The sequence below is a fragment of the Nuphar pumila genome, chromosome 16 (assembly GCF_984573655.1).
Source record: "Nuphar pumila chromosome 16, dmNupPumi1.hap1.1, whole genome shotgun sequence".
NCBI lineage: Eukaryota > Viridiplantae > Streptophyta > Magnoliopsida > Nymphaeales > Nymphaeaceae > Nuphar > Nuphar pumila.
The window spans coordinates 40,518,319-40,528,984 of NC_143264.1; positions in this window are offsets into that span (position 1 = coordinate 40,518,319).

A 10,666-nucleotide genomic window follows, 5' to 3' on the forward strand; every position below is an offset into this window, starting at 1 on the left:
AAACTAGATTTTTTTGATAAGGCTTACAAAAGATCAGTATTCGACGTTTATTGTTTGTGTAGGCCAGTATTGTAATAAGCATTGTTTTCATTTCAAGCTCGTCTGCTTTAACCTTGGTTACTATTCTAGTATTTGTCGAGTTCTTTCATTTTCCACTATTTTTTTTATGAGAACTGCAAACAGAGGGGTCTTAACACATTGCATGATGAGGTCCACCCACTTATTACCCAAACCAAACTCAATCAGAGTTTTTTCTAGGAACTGCCACCTTATTTGGTTATAAGCTTTAACCAAGTCAGTTTTGAATGACACATTTTCTTTTTCCATTTGCCATAGAGTCCACCATTTTATGGGCTACGAGGATGCTGTCTTGAATCGATCTTCTCTTCAAGAATGTCATCTGATTAGCATTGATAATTTGTTCCAACACCTCGCTCATTCTGTTAACAATAATCTTAATGATAAATTTGTAGACAAAATTACACAAGCTAATAGGTCTGAACTTGTTGCCCCCCTCAATCTTTGAAATCAAAACAATGTTGGTGTGATTGACTCGTGCATTTTCCTGTTTTTGAAGAAATTCATGACCTCTCACTATATTCCAAAATTTTTGAAAGAGAATACCTGAAAAACCGTCAGGGACACTGCCATGCTCTAAATAAAAAACTGCCTGCCGAATCTCTTCCATCACAACCTCTTTATTCATTTAGGCATTCTCCTCCTAGACACCTTCACCTCTGATTGCCCCACAAGTTCTTCCCCCAGTGAAAATCATATTTTCATTTTCCACACGTCTACAAAAAAGCAGTGCCTTAAATAACCAACAATGAGCATGTTCTTTTCTTGTTTTTAGTAAATCCAAGCATAATTAAAGAGTTATGCGAAAACCGGCATGCCAGGAAGTAGGCGTTATGTAGTGGTGCCATGGAGCTCAAGAATGAAGAAAAAGAGCTGAGTGTTTCCGTGCCAAGACATCTGGTAATCTGATCATTCATGTAGATCTTATTGTAAGGAACTTGCTGGGAAGATGGATGAGGCAAGTGCAAATGTCTGACTGCGGTAACCATTTATCGCTGTGTTCGAAGTTTCAACAGGTGAGAAAAAAGTGAAGTTTTGCCTTGCCTCCCTTGCTTAAAGCTTTCTAATTTTTAGTTTCATTTATTTTCTTCAGAGTCTAGTTCTTATTGCACGTTACATGGGGAAAAGTAAAAAAAACATGATATTCGATTGATTTCTCCAATCTTTAAATGTCAATAATGCATTTTTACATGAAAATATAGACATGTTTTCTTAATCCTGATCCACATTGACATAATTTCACAAGCTATGTATTAGATTATATGACTGTTTTCCCCCAAATTAAGCGCGTATAACATGACCTTTGGTGCTTACACATTTACACTTATCCCAAGGTATTAGATAGTCCATATCAAACTAGGAAGACGTGTTTAGGTCTCTCATGCCATGTGTTGAATAAAGGGAATATTCTAAGCACAAAATACTACGTTTAAAGTTGAGGTGTTTAAATTGGGTGGACATGGGACCACGGGGACGAGGTTGCGCCCCAAACAGTACGTGTGCAAACGGGTTAGACTGGGTCTACATTGCCAAATGTGAATCAAAATCATATCCAATGAAATAAGATTGAATCCTAATGTGAGCACGTGGTAATGCTGCATCAGGAAAAAATAGAACAAAACCTAGGTAGGTGTTCTATATAGATCTCAAATTAGTTAATATAAAATCAAATAAGTGATAATAAGAGGATAAATAGGAGTAATTAAAGAGAGAGTTATACATTTTATAGAACTATATCCTCTATAAAGACTCTAGAGGGCACGTCACTCTCTCTCTAGAAGACCAAAAAAAAAATTATAAAAAGGTATAACTCGTCTCTCTCTCTAGATTTTGTTTTCTAGAGAAAGAGAAAAGAGAAGAGATGAATAGGGAGAAGAAGAAGAAAGGAGGAAGATCCATCATTTTCACCCATTATCCGACGATTCTTTGATTTATTTTTTGGTTTCAACTAAGGTATGAGTTCATCTCTAGGTTCGAACGAGAAAAAAATAAGTGTAAATTCGATTTATGCATAAATATTCATGGGAAAAATGAATATATATATATATATATATATACATATATATATATATATATATATATATATATATATATAGTGACGAGTTTTATTTTTGATTTGGACGTTTTCCTAAAGTATTAAGTTCTGAAATCTTGTATAATTCCATAGAAGTCGATATCCTTGAATTTAGGGCTGAATATGCATGTTAACTATTTATGTATAGGTATATATATTAGATGCATATTTAATATTCTTGTTGATCTTATTTTTGTTTCAGCATAATGGACATACATATGTGTAGATTTATTTTTCATGAGACTTTGTTTTTATTTACACACATAGCTTGTATATATATATATATATATCTACAGTTTTTGCTGGTTGCATCTATTGAGGTGCTGGTTTGGGGTCGGATCTGACCCAAACCAGACCTGTCGTAGGATCCAGCATATATATAGGGGGGAGGGGTGACTGTGCATGTGGATGACCTATTGAGGTCTGGTTTGGATCAGATCTGATCTGAACCAGACCTGTTGCTAGATTCTGAACATGCTGTTTATAACTGCTGAAATATCTATGTTTTTAAAATTGTCTTTAAGACATAATTACATATGCAAAAAAAATCCTTGTCTGTGAATAATTGTAATAACTGTATTTTTAAGCATTTATTTAGAAACAATATATACAAATTTCGTAATATTGTGATTTGGGTCTGGTGATGCTCCAGTTAGAAGGATGGAGAAATGGGAAAATATATTAGTTAAAAGAGGTCGGGGTAGGCCTAGGAAGACATGGATGGAGGTGATAAGAAAGAATATGAATGCTTTGAACCTCACTGAGGACATGACATTGGATAGAAATGATTGGAGGAGAAGGATTCGTGTGGAAGACCCAGAATGATTTTCTTTTTTGGTTCATATCGCCGACCCCAATTATTTTGGGATAAAGGCGTAGTTGTTTTTGTTGGGTCCGGGATCCAAGTTTCAGATCTAGGATCCATAAAGGGGTCTTTCTATATATATATATATACAATAACTTTAATTTAATTATTTGAGTGATAGGTATTTAAAATAATACGTAGATGGGCTGGGATTTGCTTTTCGGATCCATATATCCACATATATATATATGTATATTGTAATATATATAATAATAATACTAAATAAATAGATTCACACTTGGACCCATTTGGATCCAACTTTATAGCATAAACCGGATCCAATTTCCGATTGGATCCTGGGTCGCGGGTTTCGGACCCGAACCCGGTTGCTTCATTAAAACCCAAATAAAGAATCGTGCCCTAGCACGATTCTTGAATATGTTGGGAGGAAGCATAACCACTGGGGAGGGGGTCGCCTCTTGTTTAAGGGAGAGAGGGTCTCGCCCTCTTCCTTCCGCTATCTCGCTCTCTCTCTTCCCTCTATCTCTCATCTCCCTTCTCTCCCACCTCGCTGGAGCACCACTTTCTCCTCGTCGACGATGACCACCAAATTTCCTTCTGCTCTCTCTCTCTTTGACGATGACCAATGGCCATCTCTCGTCGTCGTCCCACTGCTTAGTCCTTCTTGTCGTCGAGCCGCCTCCATCATCGTCGTCCCAAGTTCCATTGCTGGGATCTGGGTTCCAAGAAACCCATAATGGAAGAAATGAAAAAAAAAGACATTCCAAAATGCTCATCTCTCATCTCTCTCTCTGTTTTACACCTCCTGTGCAACTACAAGCCGTCGGCGCCAACGACCATGTTCTTGCGACAACGACTACCTTCTCATCCTCCTCCCATCGCTGTAAAAAGGTAGGATTCCTGTAATTTTTCTTGTTGGGTATTGAGTGAATCCGGGTGTGGTTGGGTTGGTCAAAGGGGGGGAAACTCTGTGTTGCACAGGTACCGAGTGTCTGGATTCTTGGCTGCCAAAAAACCCACATCCGTGAGTTTGGGGTTCTGGTAGTTACGACATCCGAGCGTAGGATCCACTGAGGGAGTTCTTGCTTGGTTGGTAGTGGGTCGAACATGCGGTAGGTTGTTCAAAAACCCCAAATCAATTGATTTGGGGATTTCGATTATTGTGGAAGAAAAACTAAATCTAACAGGAAATTGGGGTGTATATTTTTGGTTCTTTACATTAAAGGGAATTATAATCATTGAGTATGTTCTTTTCAATTTTTGTAAATAGTTTTTTCTTTTTTTTAATGTTTTGATTGCAATTTCTGCTAAAAAGGGAGAAGATCTGATTTCGAATATATATATTATAAAGGGTTTGGGGTTTCGGTTATCGGGGGGGGGGGGTGTTTCGAATTTTAAGTATTAAGGGTTTATACCTTTAATATGTGTTGCATTCTCGGATTCAATGGCCCGTTGCATTCGGGGGTTGGGGATCAAACAGTGGCCCCATGTTACCCCTATGTAACTGGGTAATGATTTGTTGCATATACGTAGACTATGTAAGTCTGTATTTTGAAATTCAATGTTGAAAGAGGTTAATACCTGTTCAGCGAATATGGCACTGAACAATTTTGTTCATTTTGGGGTATTTCAATTTGGGAATACATGCTAAATCCTCTGAAATGAGTTCTGGCCTGCGTATGTGTAATTTGTGAAACAGAGCATGCTTAGGGTAGGTTGTGTGGTAGCCGAACTGCAATTGAAATACATTTATTTCTTTTAGGCATGGTGTATCTGATCATGTTTTTATTATTGATTGTGTATTTTGGCATAAGTCTGAGAAATAGAGCATGCTTATTTGAGATTATGGTTGCTGAATAGTGCCTGCAATTTTCTGTGAAACAGAGCATGCTTAATGTTGGCTGCGTGGCAGCCGAACTGAAATGGAAATTGATGTATTTCTTTTAGGCATAGGGTACCTAATCATGTTATTATTATTATCTGTGTATTTTAACCAAGTCTGTGAAATATGGCATGCGTACTTTAGATTATGTTAGCAAAATGGTGCCTGTTATGAGGATACTCTACTTCATATGAAATTCACACTAATCTGATGCTCACTGCATAGTTAGCTGCCTATTACGATGATATTCAGTTTCATAGAAAGCTGCACATCAAGTTGATACTTAATGCCTTTTTGATGCCTATTATGAGGTCATTTGGGTTACTATTCAGCTACATATGAAATTGATGCCTGTGCATTGTTTTACTTTTTCCCAATTTTCTGCTTTATGGCAAAATTGCATGATGAATTGTGATAACTTACCACATACACCATTGTTGAACGTATACAGAAGCCTGTATATGCTTAAGGTTGTTACATTGAGTTCAAATATATGATGATGCACTTAGTGACATATGGATATGTGCCTTCCCGCAATGAGGTTGCTTGGGAAACCTTGCCTAATGGGCAATATAGGTTGAATACCTTATACGGGTACTTGGACTGTTAACTTGTGTGTTTTGGCAATAAAAGAGGTGAAAAACTTAATCCTAAAAGTTGTGTGCCCGACTGGTTTAAAGGTACCGGGGCATCAGTGCTTGACTGGTTTAAAGGCACCAGAGCATTCTGAGTGGGTTGTACAAACAATATGAAAAAGGATGAAACATGTATATGCCTTAGTAAAATGACTGAGGTTGGAAACCTACTAATATGGTAGTAGTAGGTAGTTGGGGAAAATGCCCCAGTACCTTGGAAAAATAAATTAAATGAAAAGACCAACCCACTCAGTTCTTGGGCTTACCTTGGAGAGGGTAGGTGGTACAAAACTTTGGGGACATGTGTTTCGTATTTTGAACAAAAAAATGGCTCGTTGGTTCCAAGTCCTCGGAGTTGGGGGACCTAGACTACCAAATGTGTCCTAGGTGGTAGCTCTATGTTGTTCTGCAGAAGTTAGAGATGCATCATGTTTTGGTTTGGCCCTTGGGAGGTTCTCTCGGCTACTGACCGCTCCCTTGGGATTTCAGTCTCAGTTAGAATGTTCGGGTTAATAAAACAACCTTGAATAATATACCCCCGAACGTTCTCTTCTGTGATGGTTGCCTTGGCCTGTGTGTACCCACGGGATAAGAAAATATAAACATAAATTAGAACAGTTCAGGTATCACATTGAGTAGACTTAGTATATTGTTAGTCTTGTCTTTGTCTTGCAGAATGTATATTCCTTAAATTTCAGTATGCTTTAAAAAATGTAACTGTGAGATAATTTAATTCATATTGTGACTGTTATATGAAAGTTATGCATGTTGCTGTTGTTGCATAGTCTACTTTACTTGCTTATTGATATGCCTGTTATTGCTGTTGCATAATCTGCTTTACTTGCTTATGTATATGTCTGTTATTGCTGTTGCATAATCTGCTTTACTTACTTATGTATATGTTTGTTATTGTTGTTGCATAATCTGCTTTACTTGATTATGTATATGTTTATTATTATTGTTGCATAGTCTGTTTTACTTGCTTCTGTATATGATGAAAATCACATATGACACCCACATCACATACTAGACTCATGATATACTTGCAAGAAAATTTACAGTTTTTCTGCTTAGACAGTTGTAGTCTAATCCCTATAAATTTATCATTTTTTAGGTAAGTAATAAGATTTATGAGCGACTGCAGGATGAGGCATCAGATCGAGGTTTTGGATTTACTGTTCTAGGGATCGTTTGAGTTCATTGCAATTTATTTGCTCATGTCATTTAAAACTCTGATGTTAATTTTCAACAATATTACAATGAAATAAATGAGTTGGTTGCTCTCCACTGTAATGTTCCAGAATGCATAAACCTATAGTATTTCTTGTTTTCGTTGTTATAAAAAAAAATCTCCTTAAAAATTTGGGTTAAAATTTTGGGGCGTTACAATAATTATAGAAGATCTAAATTTCTGACAAGATGTACAACTGTTTTATTGTTTTTCCAGCACTATCATAGGTCCCATATTAATGTTAGCTATCGTAATTATTTTCATACCAAAACTGTTTTCTTTAATTTTTAACTCATGATCTACTGTGATGCTGTCTTGTTTTTTTTTAATCTATTAAACTGCATATATTTAAATCTGAACAGACCTATCTAACTTATCTCCCACAGGAAAATCTGGTCCAAAGTTATTGCGTTACGCATGCAGATCTTGACTGATCTGCAGGTGAGTGTATATAGGCAGTTTTGGTTCAGACTTGTTGTATGCACAAGCAGATCTGAACTGATCTACCGATTCACACTTTGTGGACAGATCTGGTTTAGATCTGTCTAGGTCATTGCAGACCGACTGTTTATGTGGATCGATTTAAAAAAAAAAAACTGAGTTTGTAAGATCGAAGTCTAACTTGGCCATTACTCTTAAATGTGCAAGGCCTATCCAGAATTTCATTCAAGTAATCAGCCAGTTGTTATGCAGGGAAAAGAAGTAGAAAAAAAAGAGAATGGTTATACTGATAATGTTGATCTCCAATAAAATTGTTGTTTATTTTCTGCTTTACATAAACTAATCCTTGTGTGGATTTGATTAGGCTGTTTATGTTTGTTTTTAGCTATGATATAATTGTCACTATGTTGGTTGGATGCTGCCACATGGGTTAGCATCTAACCAGCCTTGAAATTATGCTTGCCGATTTATGTAAGCACGTTGTTAAAGTAATTTTTGTATTGCTGTCATGATTGGCTGAATTCTAAATTTATTTTCAATGATGTCATATGTTTGTCATAAGTATTGATTAATGCTGGTACGTTTGAGTTTTGTGGGTTGTGGTAGGTGGTAGGTCAAAACAGTGCGACATATTTTTGTGCAAGACTGTCGCTTGTCTATGACATGTAATTGCATGTTTCTCCATGAAGAACATACTGCCAGTTGCATACCAATACCCATGGATAAAATATTGTCTTGTGCATGGGCTGCTGCATAGGTATGACCCGATTGGTATAATATGTTTCCTGAACTGTGTAGTTATGTTCATATCTGATCCATATGAGTTGCAAAGTACTTGTTGCATACGTTATTCATTGAATTATCATGTTGTAATACTTATGTCATATGCATGAAAAATTATGAAAATTATTATATGCATGAATATGATCATGTGCATATTTGAGAGCTTATGCATAAAATGGATCATGAAAAATGTATGTTGCAAGCATTTATTCATATACATATAAATTTTTTTTTATATGTACATTCCTGTTGTGTGTGAATGAAATGCATTGTGAATGTGTTTTGAACAATTGTATGTGCATGTTCACTAAAGATTTTGCATAAGATGCATTGGTGGTCAGATGCGAACCATTGTAGGCCATGTGGGCCAAGAGCATGTGTTGCTCCAAGACTTGTTTTATGCATTGCAAAATTTATTCTGAAATTATTGGCTTTCTAATTTAATTGTACTGTTAAATTGTAGCGGGCCAGGTCACGTGTTGGGTTTTGCATGTTGATTTGCAAACCAGATCTTATATAAAGAACTTGACTTTTTGTTAAAAAGATAAAAGAGATAAATAATGTAATTAATTTTCTTCTTGGATGTCCCTTTCACTGTGTGAGAATCCTAGATGACGGTTTTAGAAAAACTGTGAGAATACTAAAACTTCGTGTACGTTTATGTACCTGAACCTGATGTGGTGGTTCACCTCCCGATGATGATTTTAAAGAGTTTTCAGCCACTTTGCCTGAGAGTGGTGTTATAGACACAACTGTTGTTATTGGTATACCAATAAAGTGGTATCAGTGGATGTTGATTTTCCTGATGTCCCAACATTAAATGTTGATTTTTAGTATTCCAATGCATGATATCAATTCCTGATATCGGTTGAGGAATAAGTGTAGAACCCATTAATAAAATACAAATTGTGTGTTAAGCTACAATTAGAAATCTAACTTGGACTTCAAGAATTGATGTGCCCATTTTGAGTATCCGCGGGTTTAATAAAAAGTGAAACTAAACTTATGTACATTTAATAGAAACATGCATGCAAAAAAGAACTCTAATAATAACTTGATAATTTATTCATGTATGTGCATTGAATTATGTATTTTTACTGTTCTGCATTAGTTCATACATTTATACTTGTTTTGTCTCATGTGAAAATTTGTTATTGTATGATACTTGTTGTAATTGCTTCAATGGTAAATTGGTTATGCAACTTTTGATGTTATATTCCTTTGAGTTTGTGCATGAATTTGATTTATGCATTTTTCTTTTCTGTTTGGGTTTTTTAGAAGAATTCGTACAAAGAATCGTTGGTTCTTACCTAGTGTTTCAAATGTTTTTCTCAGGACCTGGAGCTTAGTGATGGAGGTGACTGCTACATGGAGCCTGCGAGATCACTTGACTAATTTCTGATATTTCTTGACAATATGACTCTGTGATACATTCATTATTTTATTTTTGTCCTATGACATTCATTTTATTGATTAATAAAGTTGATTATTTATTGGTTGATTCAATGTAAGGTCACTTGTAGTTTAGTAGTTGTTAAGTCTCTGAAGCGTAAGATCCTTAGATTTTGGTTTCCACAATTGTTTTAAAAAAACAAATTCACTTTTCACGAGGATAAGTTGGGGTCATTACAGAGAACTAGGACCTCTAAAAATCCAGAGCTAGACTTAGTATTTTATTTCATTTTGATCCTAAGTGCTTGTATAATTGTAACTCTGTTCGTGTTATCCATCTTATTATATTTTGTGAACGAATACTTTTAGAAATATAAATCATTTTGCTTTTTATAAATGATTTGTGAATAGTTTTCTGAATTTATGTTGTCGATTCATACCTGTAAGTCGCTCTAGAGTCTTTAAACACCTGCATGAAAATATCGCTTTTCGATGTTTAAAGTTAAAAAAAATTCATTTTTTTTTTAAATTTTGAGTTAGAATTTTGAGGCATAAGGGTCGACCCTCGGGCCTTCTCAATGGCCTGTGAGCAGAAGGGGTTGACTCCTGTGTTCTTCAATCCTTGGTAGCCTTATCAAGGCTGTGTTATGAGCATCCAAAACACTTTTGGTAAAATTAAAAAAACACATCAACACCCAACTACGATTTAGTTTAAATATAAACAACTATAGATTAGTTCAAATATAAAGCAAAATCCAGTTCGGTTCATGCTCAAGGAACATGCATATCATACATATAAAAACAAACGCAGGCTCTTTATAATTTGATTTTTGAAACTATAGGTATATATATTGCAATGCAAAAGCTACTTTTCTTTTCATACTATCATGCGTAGAAATGTACGAAACCTCCTGACATGAACAGTCTATTGCACAAGCAACCTAATTCTATGAACTAATGCTAAGTCAACATAAACCTACCTCTCGTAATGTGTACAAATGTATGAAAAGGAAAAGATCTCAAAATGCCCCTGGAGATTTTTTCTTTAAAATACACAATGTAGATAGCGTTGTTGATTTGAGTGCAGTCGAGGACGTGAGCGTTCACTCGAGTTCCGTGTCAAAAGTATGTGAATGTGGCATTTCACTATGGAGCGATGGAGTGGCGGAGGAACGGCAGTGTCAGTCCGGCCATTGCGTTCACACAGATGTGAGGGAGGAGAGTAAGCGATGAGGGGTGTCAACCCTTCACCAAGAGTGGGTTGACCCCTCTCAATTTAAAAGAGGAAGATAGGGTGGATGAGAGAGAGAGAGAGAGAAAGAGA